This window comes from Miscanthus floridulus, chromosome 13, assembly GCF_019320115.1.
Source record: "Miscanthus floridulus cultivar M001 chromosome 13, ASM1932011v1, whole genome shotgun sequence".
Classification (NCBI taxonomy): Eukaryota; Viridiplantae; Streptophyta; class Magnoliopsida; order Poales; family Poaceae; genus Miscanthus; species Miscanthus floridulus.
Window position 1 is genome coordinate 492,842 of NC_089592.1, and position 19,409 is coordinate 512,250.

Sequence of the window (19,409 nt, forward strand, 5' to 3'; positions counted from 1 at the left end):
ACTAGAGCTGTCGGCATACTTAAACACGGCGCGGCGCGGTACATGGACAGCGCCAGGCGCGTGATCACCATGCCGGAGTCGATGAGCACGGTGGTGGCACCGAGCTGTCCCTGGTCTCCTAGACCGTGTCCTGGTACGGTGGCGTCCCGGTACGATGGCTCGAGGGCAGCGGCGTGGGCGAGCTCCTGCGGCGGCACGAACCAGCGGAGGCACACGAGGAGACCTCCAGCGTAGGCAACCCCACGCAGCACTGCGAGCGCGGCGGCGCAGGCTAGCTCCGGCGGGGGCGCGGGCTAGCGTGCTAACAGAGCCGGTGGAGCTGCTGCTAGTGATGCAGCGCAGCAGCTTTCGGCATGCCACGACGTCAGCACGTTCCACCCGGCGCCATCGCTCGTGTCCCGGATCATGCACGCGCATGGCATGCGCGACGACATCGTGGCCTGCAACCTCTCTGGAATGGGATCCGATGCCGTGCTCATCGACGTGGACCTCGCCCGGAGCACCATGCATGCGCGGTCCCGGTCCCAATCCCCGCGGCGCCCGACGCTGGTGCTCATCGTCTCCGCGGAGTGCATCACGCCCAACTGCTATGCGGGCGTCGACAGGTCGATGGTGCTGGGCCACTGCCTCTTCCGCTGCGGCGGCTCGGCCGTGCTGCTCACCACCGACCCGGCGCTCTGCGGGCGCCAAGATGGAGCTCCACGTCGTGGAGAGCACCACCATCGCCGCCGACGACGATGCGCACTCAGTCATCATGCAGCACGAGGACGGCGACGGCCTCATCGGCATCAGTCTCAGCAAGTCGCTCCCCAAGGTCGCCGTCCGAGCCTTCGCCGCCATCATGACGCGCCTCGTGCCGCGCATCCTCCCCGTCAGGGAGCTCGCCCTGTTCGCAGCCGTCGTGGCGTGCCGAAAGCTGCTGCGCCGGCTCCCACAGTCATGACGCCCCATGGCCTACACCCGCATGATTGCCGACCTGGCGCAGCCGCCCTTCTACTTCCTCAACATCACCGGCGCGGCCGGCGGCGGCACCACCCTCGCGCCGCAGGGGCTCGCCCGCGCCGCTGCCCTCGAGCCATTGTACCAGGACGCGGTCTGGGAGACCAGGGACAGCTCGGTGCGACCGAAGCCCATGAGCTCCGCCGTGCCGCCGAACAGGCAGTGATTGCTGAGCCCGCGCCCGAACACGAACCCGTCTAGGCTGGAGCCGCCGAGCGCGACCGTGTCTGTGGCGAGCATGCCGTGGCTGAAGGACCCGTCGCCGTATGCCAGTGCGTAGTAGCACCTCTCTTTGCCTCCCCCGCCGCCGGTGGTACTGCAGGATCCCGGTGTGCCGATGGCCGCCTTGAGGGAGGCCGCGCACGTGGAGGCGTTGCACCGGACTGTGGCGTAGGTGGCGGAGCCCGCGGGGTCGAAGAGCGGGTCGCGCTGCGCGTAGCACATGGCGTAGGCTTGCACTGCACCCAGGTGAGGTCGCTTCCCGTGTCCACGATGACGGTGAGGTTCGCGGCGGGGGAGCCGAAGCCGTAGCTGCCGCTGCCGAGCGCGATGGTGGTGACATAGTTGAGCGTCTGGAGCCGGATGCCGGAGGTCAGCGGGACCTATGCTGAGCCAGATCGCGTGGCCGCTGCCCTGTCGTTGTCGTCGCGGAGCTGGAATGAGTTGGCACGCGATTCGTCGGTTGCGAGGAGACGGCGGAGGTAGCGGTCGCAGGGGCCTCTCTGCTTATTTGCACGCCCAAGACCAGGCTCACGCGCGGTTCACGTGCGTTCTGTTCATGCCACGTCGGTCAAAACCTTGATCCGATGAGTTATGGACCTAAGTGGCATACTTAAACAACATTAGGGTGCCAGAAGTACGATTTGAGAGTTTGTGGACCTAAGTGACACCCCGAGACAAGTTCAAGGGCCTACCATGCATATACCTCTAATATAAATGTAATGGGTTTTAATGTATGCTTATTGCTGGTTCAAATCACCGTATGAATTGGGATGGCTCGAAAGGTGAAGACAACAAGAAAAGAGCTTCGAAGGACCAAGTGAGGGTGAAGGGCAAGCCATGTCTTGGACGTTGATGGAACAAGGCTGTGGTGAAGAAGGGAGCTTGCATTGAGTCTTGCTCGAGTAGAGTTGTGGGAAGCAATAAATTGAAGAAGACATGAAGCTATGGTTCAATTCTTATGTGGTGAATTAGTTTAAGCCGCATGCTCACGGAAGACATGCTCAAATACATGAAGTGATGAAATCCCTCAAGTATGCATTATCAAGTGTTGGGAAGCAAAGTTTAAAGAGGGGTCAAGATGAAGTTTAGTTGCTATATTTCATTATTGAGTGTAGGTATGCTACACTATCAAGAAATTTTCTTGTTCCAACCTGCTTTTTCGTCCTACTTTTTTTTACTTCCCAAACTGCCCTCGCGCCCATCGTGTCCCTTACGTGACTCGGACTCATGACTCGTGCTCATACGAATTACAACAACTAGCGTCTAGCAATGATAAGGAGTCCAATCGAAGACATATTGGGTTCCCCTCAGTGTCTCATACGTGACCCGAATTCATGAGCCGTACTCATACACGTTAGCACAGCCTGCTCTAACAATTAATAATGATACAAAGTTTGATTCCAAGACATATTAGGTTGTTGCAACACAAGAGCATGTTTGCTAATAAGTAATAAAACATTATTTATTTGGTCTTAAATAAAAATGTTAATGCTTTGCAGGCCCACAACGACAGTGCTGGGGCTATGCCATCCTCGTCCGGCACGAATGTTACCGGCTAATGAAAAATATCTCCATTTCATGTACAAATTAAATACTATAATAACAGACAGATCGACATTCATAAATGCATCTGCAATTAATTGATTGACACAATTTATTCATACATACGACACGTTACACACGTACAAGAGCGAGTGACGCAAAGCGTGCTCGCACGCAACACAAACACTAAACTTGCGCATGGCACATCGGGACGGCGATGGCACAGGAGGTGAACGTTTTGCGAGTGTTGATGCTATGAAAGTAATTAATATTGCCGTCTTTCGCGTACTGGCACAAGCATGCCTCTTGCGCACGTAGGTTGGAGCAGCATGCCGCCGTGGGTTTCTCCCCTCTCAAGAACGCCGGACACCGCACACCGCCAGCGGCTCGGGGTTGCACGTACGCCACCGCCTGTACTCGTCGCCACTACCACGACCAGGGCCAAGGCCACGAACATCATCATCGCCACTGCTGCCTTCTTCTTCGGTACGAGTGAAGAGAGTGAATGATGATTATACTGAGATGTGTGGGCCGGTGGTGCAAGCGAGTGAAGCACGCTCTACCTCGGTATATATTTATTTATATTTATATATAGGGAGAAGCGAGTCTACTACAAGAGTCGACCTACCAACAGCGGCCCTTCTATATTGTTGTAACAATAGTTTATTTATATATATATATATATATATATATATATATATATATATATATATATAGAACTACTGTCCTGTAGCCGGCTACAGAATAACTTATTCTGTAGCCACTTTGAGTTACGATAATTACTATGTTAATTTACGAGATTATAGTAACTCCTTACTAAGTGGTTTAATATAACGTTATGGTAAATATCCCCATGTGTTATAGTAACCCAACTATCGTAAATATGTATTGACATTATGGTAAATTAGTATATAAAATTATAGTAAATGGAGGTGGCTACAGAATAACTTATTTTGTAGCCGGCTACTGAATAGCCTCTCCATATATATATATATATATATATATATATATATATATATAGAACAACTACTCTATAGCTGGCTACAAAATAACATATTTTGTAGCCACCTTGAGTTACTATAATTACTATGTTAATTTATGAGATTATAGTAACTCATTACTAAGTGGTTTACTGTAAATATCCCTATGTGTTATAGTAACCCAACTATAGTAAATATATATTGACATTATCGTAAATTAGTATATAAAATTATGGTAAATGGAGGTGGCTACAGAATAACTTATTCTGTAGCTGACTACTGAATAGCCTCTCCCTATATATATATATATATATATATATATATATATATATATATATATATATATATATATATATATATATTTGTCTCTATATCTAGCTATACTACATCTGGCATATTACTATATTATATGGATTATTAATTAAGGTACTAGTCGTCGCTGTTATACTAGATAGATAGATCGATCGATCCACCAGGTAATTACTTCAACTTCCATGTCCTCAATTCATGTCGAGATCAGACTCTACACATGCCTTGACACACTGCTCTAACTCACACAGACACCCACCAGAGAGAGCAAAGGATCACAGGAACATTCATACCTTTAATATTTGTAAGTATGAATATAGATATAGATGAAGACAAAGATAGAGATAGAGATATAGGTAGATATAGATGAAGATATAGATAGAGATATATCCACCAGGTAGTACTTCAAACTCCCTCTCCTCAATCCATGTCCAACTTCAGACAACTCTAAAGTGCTAGTGGTGAGGACCGGAGCTTGGGACTCCACTATTCATGGGCAGAAAAATCTTAGTGACCCCACCGTAAGTTTCGGCATGTACACCGTAGTGAATGCACGTGATATACGTAGTATAGAGAGGGTACTAGCACTACTGGAGTCCGCGGCTTTGCCGAGTGTTTTTACACTCGGCAAAGAGCCCTTTGCACTCGGCAAAGGCTTTGCCGAGTGTAGCACTCGGCAAAGTCCGCTCGGCAAAATTTTTCTCGGCAAAGGGGTCTTTGCCGAGTGCTTTTTATTCGGGCACTCGGCAAAATAAAAAAATTTACCGAGTGCTTGGGGCGGCACTCGGCTAAATATTTTCGGCCGTTGCGGCGCCGGCCGTTAACGGTTATTTTGCCGAGTGTCCGATCCAGCACTCGGCAAAAAAAAAATTATTTTTTTAAAAAATTACTTTGCCGAGTGCCCCAGCCCAGGCACTTGGCAAAGTTTTTTTTAAAAAAGTACTTTGCCGAGTGCCCCGCCCAGGCACTCGGCAAAGTTTTTTTTTATTTTTTTTAAATAATTTCTTTGCCGAGTGCCCCTATTTAGGCACTCGGCAAAGAATTTCTAATTTTTTTTAAAAAAAATACTTTGCCGAGTGCCGCGGCAAGGCACTCGGCAAAGAAATTATATATTTTTTTTGAAAAATCTTTGCCAAGGTGCCTTGCCCATGGCACTCGGCAAAGACCCCGAAATTGCAATTCTTTTTTACATTCCATTGTAACAGACAATATATATATATATATATATATGTATATATATATATATATGTATATATATATGTATATGTATATATATATGTATATGTCTATCTCTATATGTATATCTATATATATATCTATATCTATATACTATATATATATATATATATATATATATACATCAATCAGCACATCTATATCACCAACATGCATTATATTCACAGCACACGCATATTTAATAAATCCATCGAAAATCCATCACAAATGCACCAAAGTTCAACATCACAAGTTTATTATTACAAGTTCAACATCACAAAGTTCAACAATCCCTACTGCGGCGACGGAGACTGCAGGTGTGGCCCCCCGGACTACGGTGAAGGACCGAGCTACGGTGAAAGGTTGACGCGATCAGCCGCCGGTGACACGTAGCGGGATTGTTTGAACCCGCCGACGGAGGCTGCACAAAAGAAGAAGAGATTGCATGTGTTAGACTCAAAATTGAAAATTTCGGCAGCACCTCCCCTGCACGGGAGGTTTCCAACCTGCAAGAAACAACGGCACGAAGGCCGACAATCACAACGGCACGAAGGCCGACAATCCCAACGGCATGAAGGCCGAAAATCACAACGGCACGAAGGCCGACAATTCCAATGGCACGAACGCATTAAACTTTCATACTCACAGGAGTGAAGTGTCGTACCGGAGCTGGAGCTGGCAACTGCACTTGGACACCCGATGCTTGCTCGATGGTTTGCATGATCTGATACATGTCCGCCATCTGCTTCTTCGTGGCCTCCAGCTCTACGGTCAGGTGCGCTTGCGTCTCCCTTATCTCTGCCAGCTCGGCCTGTAGTGTTTCAATCACATGTTTCAGTATTGCAAATCTGATCAATGTGTGTAATGTTCAATGTACGATGAGTGAAACCGGAATTACTTGAAGTTCGTCGACCTGCGACAGTGTTGGAGTAGGCCGTGCACGTATGGGAAGGCTTCTGGCCATGCTCCGTGCCCTCACATCGGAGAGAGAGGGTGCAGAGCTCGAGGAGTCAGCGCCGTCTGCAATCCACAACCGCCCGTGCTTCCTGCCTTGCCCCAGCCCTCACGATCACCTCTGTCTCAAGGGGCTCAGTGCTCAAATTGTGATCTGAGCCACGGAGCGTCCTAACCGCCTCCGTGTAGTCTCTGACCTTAGCGTGGATGCTCGGGTCAGAGTAAGCCTAGGAAGTGGCATCCGGGTTGAAGACGACACCGGATTTCACCGGGCCCATGTGGGACACAGCCCATGCCCCAAACTCCGACACCGGCACGTCCGGGTGTGGCCACCTCCCGCGAGAAAGACGACAAGATGATTAGAAATCAGGCAAAATTGAGCGTTAGAATAGATAAATGACATCTCGTACAAGTGCCGCTTGAATGCGGGGAGGTTACGGCTGCCTTGGTGGTGAGTTGGACCGGTCCTCAGTGCCCGCTTCCGCTTGCCTTACTCGTGCTTTGTGATGTACGCCGGGTCAAGGTGCCTGTCCACGATCCTCGACCATGCCAATCTATGCGACATGCACCACGAGGCCGGCACCTACACATCATCAAGTGTTTGACATATAAGAAGATCAATATTATTCACCTACCTGAAGGTACTGTTCCTTGGTCAGCACCACATTTCTTGCGCCGGTTTTTGTTGAGGGGCTCTTTCTTGATGGACCTGTAGTAGTCGACGTGGGCCTGGAGTCGCGCCTCGTGAATCATGTCGTCGACGTACTTCTTACAGGCTCTGTGTGCCGTCTGATCCGCCAGGGTCTCTCGACCTTCTTCGGCCTTGAAGTACCTCTGCATACAAACACGATGTATCCGTTCATTATTTCAATAAAAGACTTAACCAATGGAGGAGATGTATTGAGCTATGTTGTGAGACACTTACCCAAAAGTCCGCCAAAAACCCGCTCCTGCTTGTTGTCCTGCTCGTCATTCGAGCCGAGCTTGTACCTATCCCATGACAGGCCAGCTCCCACCTCCCCTCTTTCAAGTCCACAAGGCCGGGGAAGTGTTTCCTCCTGCACAGACATCCTAGGACGGTAGCGGGGGTGCGTGGGGGGTCAAGAGCACCTGACAGAACTAGCCAACCCCTGCATAAGTGATTAAGAAAAATTATCAGTTTCTCTTTTGATTTTCAACGTATCATATGAAGTACTAGTGATAACATCTATAGTTACTTACCTTCTTCCCATAGGACAAACCAGTGGGCGTCGGTCAGGAAGCGGAACTGGAGGAAGGCTTGTGGGACCTCGCAGGTAGGGAGCCGACTGAGCAGAACTGTCCTCCATCTGCTGAGTCCCCTCGTCCCCTGACGGAGTGTCTGTGGTCGTGCCCGTGGCCGCCACGTGGTCCTCCAGGGTAGGAGATGGGTCCTCCGGCTGGTCGAGAGCCGAGGGAGGAGGCAGGTCCCTTTTGGGGCAACCCTGGCCCCTCCCCCTCCCTGTGCTGGGGCGACCTAGGCCTGCTCTCGCCGCTGGGGGCAAAGACGTCCCCCTCGCCTCCATCAGGAGGGCGTAGCCTCTAGTACACCAAGAGCACCTGCCTCGGTGAATGGTTGCCCACCATCTTTGTTCTATCACCTGCAATGTACAAAGAATGAACAACAAGCGTTAGTACATACATGTCAATAGTTCAAAATGAATAAACATAACAAATTAATAAAAACATAGTATTACATGGTTTAGGAATAATCTTCATGATTGGGGTCATAGGTCTCATCATCACTGTCAAAATTGTCCAAATGGGCAACACTATCCGAAGGTTCTGTGTCTTCTTCATTGTCTTTGCCTAAATGGAATCACTCAAGCATTTGAATGTCCTTTGGATTTAGCACTACATCTCTAGGGTCCTTGTCATCAACCGTTTCATTGTCTACTTCCATGGCGGTCGTCACACTGGGTAAGACTATCTCAAAGCTCCCTTGTAGCCCATCTGCTTGATAGAACTCTCCATCATATGTGTTTGTGTCAAAGGTGTAATCTTCATCGTTTGGAACAGGTAGTTTACCATGCGAAGATACCTGATGCACAATAGACCAACCCTTAAGATGGTCTTTGTCTTGGCACGCGTATGGCGTATGATACACCTACACGGCCTGTTGAGACACAATATAGACATCTTTTCCTTTATAGACGGAATCATGCCTAATCTCGACTAGCCCAAGATGAGGGGTCCATCTCGTTCGTCCAGGATCAAACCAGTGGCACTTGAATATGACAGGAGTAAGAGGTACCCGACCCTCATATTCAAGTTCATAGATCTCCTCAATTATTCTATAGTATTTCGACGCCATTAGTGCCTAGCGTAAAAACTTGGTTGTTGGTGGTTTTCCGACCGGGCTGAGTCTGCTCGTGTCTTGACGTGTGGAAGCGATATCTGTTCACGTCATAACCGGTATATGACTTCACCCTTAACTTGAAGCCGTTTGCAACCTATCTCAACTCGTCACTCATGGACGCATTGGTTTGTGCCTGCAAGCTCAAGCATGATACATCGTTATACTATTGGAACGTACGAGCTACTAAGGAATATCGACGAACGTATGACCTTTTGTTTGAACCAAGAAATGAAATCAGGCCTCCCAGCTCCCGCACCCTCTGAAAGAAGGGTATCATGTTCGTGCGGGGTAGGATCCCTTGATTGATGCCACTCTTGACGAACAAATTCCCTGTACCAAAGAGAATCAATGGGGTTCGATACAGAATAGTGACGTCGTATTGAAACAAGTTCGTTGAGAACTTACTTAATGAATGGCGCAACCTCGACAAGGTTGGTGAACACATATAGCATGATTCTGCGCCACTCTTCTGGATCCAATCTCTTGGGGGTCGATCCACTTGCACTGCCTAGTTGGCATTTGAAAAGGCTGAGGGTCGATTCAACTTCGCCAGTATTGTAACGAGGGGGTGGATTATGCTTGCTACGAAGGTTCGGCTTGTAGTAGGATGTCGTGAAGTTTGCAACCTCCTCCCGAATGCTTGCCTCTGCAATGGAAGCCTCAATTCTGGCTTTATTTGTACATTTCTTGCGAAGAGTCTTTAGACATCACTCGATTGGATAGCACCAACGGGCCTGCACAGGCCCTGCCACCCGTGCCTCTATCGGGAGGTGCATAATCAGATGATGCATCAGCAAGAAGAAGTCGGGTGGAAAGATCTTCTCAAGCTCACAGACCAACTCAGGTGCCATAGTTTCCAATTCTGTAATGACGGTCGAAGATAGCTCCTTGGCACAAAGCTGGCGAAAGAAGTAGCTCAACTTTGCCAGCACTAGCCAGACATGCTCAGGGACATAGCCTCGAACCATCGATGGAAGTATCCGCTCAATCCATATGTGGTAGTCATGACTCTTCATCCTGTTGACTTGCAGAGTCTCTAAGTTCACTCCCCTGCTCAGATTCGCTGCATACCCATCAGGGTACATTAAATTCTTGATCCATCGAAGTACTTCCCTCCTTTGATCAATTTTCAAGACATAGGGGGCCCTAGGCCTTCTCCACTGCTTTCCTGTGGCAGGAGGCCGCATCTCTAGGTTTGGCCTATCGCACAATGTCGCCAGGTCCACTCTAGCCTTAGGGTTGTCCTTAGACTTGTTAGTGTCCATGAGTGTTGCCCAAAGTGCCTCGGCGATATTCTTTTCAGTGTGCATGACATCAATGTTATGGGGCAGTAGGAGGTCATCAAAATAGGGGAGCCTCGTCAAGCTGGACTTATGAGTCCACATATGTTGCTCACCATATCCCATGAAACCACCATCTTCGTTGGGCACAAGAGCATTTATCTAAGCACGAACCTCCGCCCTAGTCCTCAAGCGCGGTCTAGGGTCCGTCACTTTGACACCTTTCGTAAAGCTCTTGACGTCTTCTCTGAATGGATGGTCAAGAGGAGGAATTGACGATGTTTGTCGAATGATGAATACTTGCCACCCTTCTTTAACCATATGAACCTCACAGCTTCCTTGCATATTGGGCATGGGAACTTCCCATGAACACACTAGGCGCACATTAACCCGTACGCCAGGAAGTCGTGCAGGGAGTAGTGGTACTAGACGTGCATTTTGAAGCTAGTCTTCATAGCTCGGTCGTAAGTCCACACCCCTTTGACCCAAGCATCGATCAACTCATCTATCACAGGCTCCATGAAGACACCCATATTACTCCCCGGGTGTCCAGGGATTATCAACGACAGGGAACACGGTATGCCGTTAAAAGGAGACGTCGGGGGGAGATTCAGGGGGATGACGAACACGGTCCAACATGTGTATGGTGCAGCCATCATGCCATTTGGATTGAACCCATCTATTGCCAGCACGACACATACATTACGAGCCTCGTTTCTTTGAGAGGATGCCACGAATTGAAGTACTTCCATGCATCAGCATCGGATGGATGTACCATCTTCTCAGGATTGTACTGTGTGCCATTTTTGTGCCATGTCATTGTTTCGCGGATTCCTTGGTCATGAATAGCCGTTGGAGCCTCGGCAGGAACGGAAGGTGTCGTAGGACTCTCATGGGGATCTTAAGCTGCCTCTTCTGGCCATCGCCTGAGTCTACCTCCACGTACCTAGAGGATTTACACTTCGGGCAGTACTTTGAATTCCGCGTGTTCTTTCCTAAATAGGACGCACCCTTTCGGACACATATGTATCTTGTCATACGGCATCTTAAGTGCAAGAAGGAGGCTTCTCTGACTCGTACAAGTTCTTCGGCATAATGTGTGTCTTCGGTAGCATATCGCTCCACACGGCCACCATCTTGTCGAAGCCTTCTCGACTTACGTTTAACTCGGCCTTCAACCCCATTACGCGACCAATGGCATCTAGCTGAGAAACATTAGTATGACCATGAAGGGGTCTCTATGCCGAGTCCAACATTAGGTAGAAGGCATCTGCGGCAGCCTCCATCTCCTCCTTGTCACGTCCTTCAGCAAACTGAGCTTGGTGTGTGTCATCCAGCATGTCTGCTACCCCGGCATCATCATCGAAAGCCTCAAGCCATGGTCTCACCACCTCCTCCCTGATACGATCGGCTTCACCATGGTGGATCCACCGGTGGTAGCCTGGAGTAAATCCAAACTTCACAATATGTTTACCCATGGTTAACCTATCTTTCCATATTCTGTTGTCACAACTGCAGCATGGACAAACCACTAGAGAATGGCCTCCAGCACTCTCGCCAAATGCATGCTGTAAGAATTCTTCGACCTTGACTATAAACAGCAAGTCGTAATCGTGCTCGTCTCTCTAGAGCGTGTACATCCACTCATGGTCCTCCATCCTTTAACAGACGTATCAGCACATATGAGTCACCATCAATTGCATCTATGCGGTGTCCCTACTCTCTAATAGGTGAGGATAGGTCCTAATCCCACCCGCGGATCCTTAGATGAGGTTAGTTTCCATGCTCCGCTCCTATCCGAGACGGAATTTCGGTAGCACCTCCCGCTGTTCTCACGATACACGTCCTACAAGGGAGAGTGTGTATCCAGAGAACAATAGGGGGGTGATGCCGAAACACCATCTCGGACCGGAGCAGACCATGGAAACTAACCATCTACGCATCCGCGGGCTGTCCAAAAACGTGGACAATCCGAAACAGAAACGTTCGCAGATATGCAAAGACCTGCATAACTCCGACCGTATCTCTTTCGGACGGGAGATGCCTAACTGGGATCAGCGACCTAAGACCATGATATGGATAGAGGGGTTTATACCTAGGGTGCCAGTAATGTCAGGCTAGCAGGGCTGTGGTGAGTCGATGCAGTGGCGCCACGACGCGGTGCAGGCAGACCCACAACGCTGACGAAGACAATCGGGGTCACCGAGGTCCCTCCGCCGAGGCTTCCTCCTGCATAAAAAGGCAATACATTAGTGACAATTGAAAATTTTGGCAGAACCTCCCCTGCACGGGGAGGTTTCAAAAACCTACAAAAAGATCAGCACGAAGGCCAACATCCATAAACAACGGCTCGATGGCCGAAAACCACATACAATAACTATTACTACTAACAAGGGCTCGATGGCCGACATCCATTGCATGAATTGAATAGAAAGGGAAGGGTGAACCTAGTGTGCTCATCGACGGTGGGTGGAGTCTGGAGCAAGGGCGAGGGCACGGCACCACCGCTAACGAGGCGTGGACAGCGGCCGAGGCTCCTCCTCCTTCTTCCTCCTCCCTTCTCCTCTCCACCTCCCTTCTCCTTCTTCCTCCTCCCTTCTCCTCTCCTCCCTCACTTCTTCCTTCTTCCTCTTCCTCCTCCCTTCTCCCTCTTCCTCCTCTTCTCTTCCTCCTCTTCTTCCCCTTACCCTTCTCTCCCCTCCTCCCCTGCTCCTCCTACCTTCCCCTGCTTCCTAGGGTGGCGCGGCCAGGGAAGGGACGGCCAGGACACGGCCGCCGCTGTCAGAAATGCCGCGGCCGACACCAGCCAGCCACCTCTAGGCGGCGAGGCGAGGCGGGCTGGGCCACAAGGAGCTGCCGGGGTGGTGCGCGGCCGAGGGATGGGGGTGGGGGTCGGCCGGCGATAGGCGCGGGGAGCTACCGAGGCGGGCACGGCCGGCGGCTGGGTGGGGGCGAGGCCAGCGACGAGGGTGGGCGGCGGCGGCGCGACCGGCGACGGGCGTGGTCGCGGGCGAGGCCGGGCGGAGGCGCGGCGCGAGGAGCCGCCGGGGAGGGGCGCGGTCGGTGGCTGGGTGGGGCGCGGCCGGAGATGGGGGTGGCGCGGTGGGCGAGCACAGGGAGCTATCGGGGAGGGGCGCGGCCGGCGGCTGGGGGCGGGGCGCGGTCGGAGACGGGGGTGGCGCGGATATGTCTGGGTTTTTGGCATCCGATGTCACAACTTGCCCGAAACCTTCTCAATTTTTTACCACAGCCTCTCACTCCACATGCGATAACACGATGCCTCGACAAGTTTCGTGATTTTCGGACTTCGTTTGCATTTTATATAATTTAAAATCACATTTCTGGCAAGTACCTCGACATGTTAAGTCAACGAGATGCTCGAGATTTCATGTGAGTTCCTGGATACGGCCTAAATATACCCTAAATATCATGAGTATCAATTTTTGGATGACCAAAGTCCATTATTCCATGTACCTACAGTTCAAATTTGAAATATCCCGAAAAATTCGACGAAACAAAATAAACTAATGAAATATATAAAAAAAAGTCAAAATTGCCCCAAATTTTAAAATAGAGTTTGAAATACTGTCATAACGGCCCAGAAAAAAGTTTGGGCCCAAAATCAAAAAAAAATATTTTGCCGAGTGCCATGCGGGGGCACTCGGCAAAGTGGGCTTTGCCGAGTGTCGGCCCAGGGGGCTCTCGGCAAAATATGTTTTTTAAAAAAAAATTGCCGAGTGCCTAGGGCTGGCACTCGGCAAAATAAGTTTTTAAAATAAAAAAAATTGCCAAGTGCCTGGGGCTGGCACTCGACAAATAAGTTTTTAAAACAAAAAAAAATTTGCCGAGTGCCAGCCGTTAGGCACTCGGCAAAATCTGACGGCAGGTGGCCGCCGTCACGGGCCGGCTACCTTTTGCCGAGTGGGATCTTTGCCGAGAGCCAGGCTTTACCGAGTGCCTAGCAGTCGGCAAATCCACCTTTGCTGAGTGCTTTATTTTGCCAAGTGCGGTACTCGGCAAAATATTGTTTTGCCGAGTGCCCCGATAAAAAGCACTCGGCAAAGTCCAGTTTTCCAGTAGTGTAGTGATTAGCGCGCGCCCTTGCGCGCAGCTGGCACATAGTTTTTTAGTAAAAGTACAATTGGTTATAAATAACGACATATGAAACAAAAGTACAAAGTAGATCCGAGATGTTTGAAGATTACAAACTCAACACATTAATAACACTAGTCATAAGATAGCTGACATAACCTAAAACACATATAGGACAACTGAAATTTAATCTATATTTAAAGATATGTAACATACAAAAAGAACACACTATAATTCTCTTATCAATTGATCAATATCACTGACATTGTTATTGAACCACTTCATGCAAGGAACATTAGAGTTCCTTTATCACCAAAAAAATAATTGATACATCCATCACAGAGAGCATTATGCAACCAAGGAAATTGTCTTATAGGCGTCCATGTTGACTAATCCAACATCCTTGCAAGAAGCATGTAATTCTAAGATTTTTAGCGTGTTCGGCTGCCCTCCATGCGGCTGGCTGCGGTATATAGCAGCCTGGCTGGCTGCTAAAGCAAGTTGCTGGCCGCCAGGCAGCTTCCATGCAGACTACTCCAATATCCTTGTAAGCCGCCTGGAGTTAAGCAGGCTAAAAGGCTTCCATGCAGACTACTACAACATCCTTGTAAGCATCAAATGCTAAGATTTTAACGCCTTTTTAGCCTGCTTACATATCGTAAGTAAAAACTTGAAAGACTATTGGTATGTGTAATAAGCAAAAAAGGTTATGTCTTGATGCCTTTTAGATTTATTTACTTTAGATCTGGCTGAGCAGGAAGCATACAATCTAACCTGCACCACAAAAATACTAACACTTCAATGTACTTTAGCCATACCAAGAACACAATTTGCTAAGTAAAAAACCAAAGTACTATTGGCATGTCTAATAAGCAGAGATGTTTAATAGCCAGGATGGATACGACTATGATAAGACATAAGATGCATGCGCCCATAAAAATTGAATGTAAACAAAATTGTGTATAAAAAGAAGGCTTTAGAACATCCACGTTCTCCTTATATCTGATCTGATATGGTGGAGTAGACTATATTTAATAGTGTGATAACTTTGCATATGCATATTAGAAAAAGGCACAGTGAGTCTGGTGCAGGCCAACTACATATGAAGAACCAAGAATTCAAGACAACGATATATAAGGCACAATTTATATATGATACCTGCCATTGAGAGCTGGCTATGGACCTACAATTCCTGCCTGCTCCGCCTGCCTTGCAGGATGGAAGCAGCTATCCATTGCCAGGTTGCCCATCCTAACCTGTAGGCTGCATCACTGCAAGCCTACAAAATCCAGGGTGCTAGCTGCACCATGAAACCCAGCATTAGAGCCAATTCAAAATGTAAAATCAGAAATTATGGATGCACAGATGTTGTAGCTGCACCATAGAAACACTAATTTCATAGTCATCCTCCAAAATGCATAGGTATACTGCAGCTACTATATAGTTTATACATCTACTGAATAGAGCAGTCAAAAGTTATGACAATTTTTCTCTAGAAGAATGCTGAAACAATCAAACTGAAAGTTCAAGTATCCATGTGGTAATGTCCACGCGGCAGCCACTATAAGTGCATTTTGTTTGTGTATCACGTAGAGGAAGAGGAAATATATGTCATGATTATAGAGTGCACAGAATTATCTGATATGTCTTATGTAGTCGTGGTAAAATATAAAGTTCGATAAAGAAACAATAAATGTTGTGTTCCTAGGAACATCTTGTTACATGAACTGTGACCGCAATTTGGGTTTAACATATCATTGTCAATCATCTGGCTTGAAAATATACAAGCAGCTTATACATGGTGACAAAGAATGAACAGAGCCAAATTCTCTTTAATCCAGAGTATCAAACTATACAAGAGAAGAACAACATCACCTAAAGGATAGGGGGTAATGTCATCACGACCAGCAGGTAGGAATCCATAGTCGCCAAAAGATTCTGGAATGATGGCAAGTCTCTGCATAAGGTGTATATTAGAAGCCATCACGGTCCGAAATGCTGAACCTTCTTAAAAATCACCAAATTCACTACAACAGTGATAGATGTATGTATCAGCTAAAGATTCGATGTAATGCGAATGCCTGATCCTAATCCTCTCTCAGGTGGACAGAAAGCCTAGAACCGAAAGCGTTCAACAAATGATTTTTTACTCATAGGCAAAGGGGCGAGCCTGTGGACCGACCCAAGGTCTATATTGCATATAGAGAGTCTTCCTGAAAAGTTCATTGATCTTCTCCTATTCTTGGCGATCACCTTCAGCACATGAACCGCCACTTAGCCCTTTTATTCTTTGGCTTCCTCCTATTACTGCAAGCATGCAAATATGCTCTTATTGATTCCATATAGTGAGATGGAAACAAAGATTGGTTTAAACAAAAACAGAAGCACCTGGTATGAAAGGGATGGAGATCATACCTGATGCATGTAACCATAAATCACAAATGCCTTCTCTTCGTACCTTAGCCATAACCTGCAGGAAACTAAGGGGTAATAGAACATTAAAAAAATAGTAAATGGAGAACTCCTTAACCTTTCATAGCCAAGATTACAAACACATGGCGTATAAGATCACATGCCAAATCTCATTATCTACCAACAGATCATGTTCGAATCACTTTTGTATGCCTGCAACATCCACTCATCCAGGGCCACAGCACACTACATACCTTTTGCTTGAAGCCCCACTCTAGCCTCCACACAGGTGTTGATCCTCTCCACCTTCCCATGCTGCCGCACCACTGCTAGGATTGGAAAACAATGGTGACCAGAGGGCCATTCACCACCTGCATCATCAAAACCAAAATATCTTCCAGGAAGCAGGGCCGCGCGCTGGAGCTAGATCTTTATTCCTCACATCCATAGCTACAAGGCACGACGCCACACGCACAGCTGCGTCTTCCTATGGTCAACGCCGCCGAGCACGGAATGGGAGGAGCCAGAGGAGGAGGCGCCGACGTGACGCCCACACTCACACAGCTGCGGGCGATGAAACTTGTGCGGCGCGGGAGGCGGGGAGGGGACTCTCGGCCATCGACGCCGCCGAGCACGGAGTGAGCGGAGGCGGTGACCCTCCGCAGAAACCGCACCTTCAAAAATTGAGTGACAACACACAAAGAAAGTAGGATTCAGAACAATCCAGAATGACAAAACACAAAGAAAGTACGATTTAGAACAATCCTCTTGAAATGAATAATGGCACAACCAAAGCACGATTTGCAACAATCACACGCACAAAATTATACAACTCAAACACAAATCACTGCAATGGCATCTATTTTCTATGGTCCCCCCTCGCCCTATCTCGCCACCGGCGCCCCACGAGGCCTCCACCCCAGTCCTGAGGCGCACGCCAGCATCTCTCATAGGACGGCCACCACCTCCGTGCAGTCCGTGGTGCTAGCGAGGCACAGCGCCAGTCTCCACGGGCGGCAGCATCTACCTACAAGGTAGATCCGGCCTCCTCGCACCGCCCGGCGGACCTCCTTTTCCCACCCACAGTGCCGCCTAGCAAGAACCACCGTGCAGCCCATGTCCACCTCAATTCGCAGCGGCTTCCTCTGCCCACCTCCTCGTCTATTTGCAAGTCCGATCCGGCCTTCCCACACCAACCACCACACCTCCATTTCCCGCCCTAGCTCCCACTACGCAAGAAACTTCGCAAAACGAAAGCACAAAAAGGACGTAGAGAGGAGAGCGCATGCACCTAAAAATGGTCAGAACGGGCGGGCCCAGCTCTTATCCCCTACGGTTTCTCCTTTCGGGAGACGTCGGCGACTGAGGCCTGCGCACGATGGGGGCCTCCCATGCCATTGTGCCGCCGCATCGCATCACCCAAGCCAGGGCCACCACACCGGCCACCCGTGAGCGGGAGCGTGAGCGAGGCCTTTTCCCCAACGGAGCTGCACAGGCGCCAGGCATCTGTTCTGCTGTAGCTAGGCCCATGTACCTCCTCCCAGCGGTAGGTCGACATCAATGATATCAGCACCACTCACCAGAAATCCAACTGCCGGCATTCGTTTCGATGATGCGGCCACGCTAAGGCTGGGCCAGCTCCTGGTGTTCTCTTATCTTTACTGGGAGGTTTGAAGGCTGAAGAAGGTACCGGATCCCCATCGGAAGAAGCATATCAGAGCTTCCGAAGCCTCCAATGGTCGACTCCAATGACTAATAACTTAATTAATAATCTATATAATATAATAATAAGTTAGATGTAGTGTAGATATACGAAGATACAGATATAGATTAAAATAAACCATTGTTACAATGATATAGAAGGAAGTGACTCGTGTTGTAGGCGTCGGCATGTCTCCTTACAACTAAAAAGAATAAAGTGTGGACATTTTTTGGTGCGACATTTGTTTTGGTTTGTCCGTTTGCCCATGCCTGCGATCCCACGACATCTCCTTGATTGAATATTGCCTGTCATGTGATAGAGGAATCACGACAAAATAGAAAGTAGAAAATTATTGTGCTATCCATATACACATTGCATGTTTGCATGCACCAGCATACATGGCAACGAGCAAAAGAAAAGAGAATTAACACAGAAGAAAAGAGAATTAAGACAAAAGGAACCTCTTTGCATTTTGAGAACTTTGTCAAATATGCCTAAATTTAATTACTTCCCCTCTTTGCATTTGCAAAAGGGACAGCTTTTTCCTCCTTTCATTTGGTTTCACGCTCACGTGTTCCATCTCCCACGCTCGTTGTTTCTTGCGTGAACCATAGTTGATGTCATCTATCTTCCATGGCTTAGCCTCCCAATCCCAAGAGAAGGTCCCTACCTCTCCCTGACTGAAGATCTAGCCTGTCAGAGGATCTCCTCGAGTCCATCGGGTAGCATCTCGCGTCAGGCCACGATGCGGTGTCCTTCCGATCTGCTTGCTCCCCATGGCGTGCCGCCATCCTGTTCGCGACCTTCGGACCGCTCCTGCTGCTCCCGTTCAACCCTAACTCGGACCGCGTCGGCTTCTACTATATCCCGGAGAAGAAGGTCTTGTCCAAGATGCTGCCCGACGTGCGCGGCAAGGTGGCGTGCGGCTCCTCATGTGGGTGGCTAGCGCTCATGGATGAGATGGCGTCCATGACGCTGCTGAATCCATTCGTCGGTGCCCGTGCCCCCCGCGTTGAGCTCCCACCAGCAGGCGAACACGTCGCGGCGGCGTCCTCATCGGAATGCGTGTCTAGGGTCCACGGCTGGTGGGTCCTCCATCCCACCAACGGCTATGGGGACACGGATGCCGTAGGCAGAGCCATCAAGCTAGAAGACATGAGGGACATGTTCTTCCGTGAGATCGTGCTCTTGGCGCCGCCTGACGTCGTCGGCCGCGAGTGCGTGGCCATGGCCATGCTTGGGTGCTCCACGGAGGTCGCGTTCTGTCGTGTTGGAGTCGACAGCGCATGGACCGCTGCTCGACACCAAACTGGAGTTCTCCATGG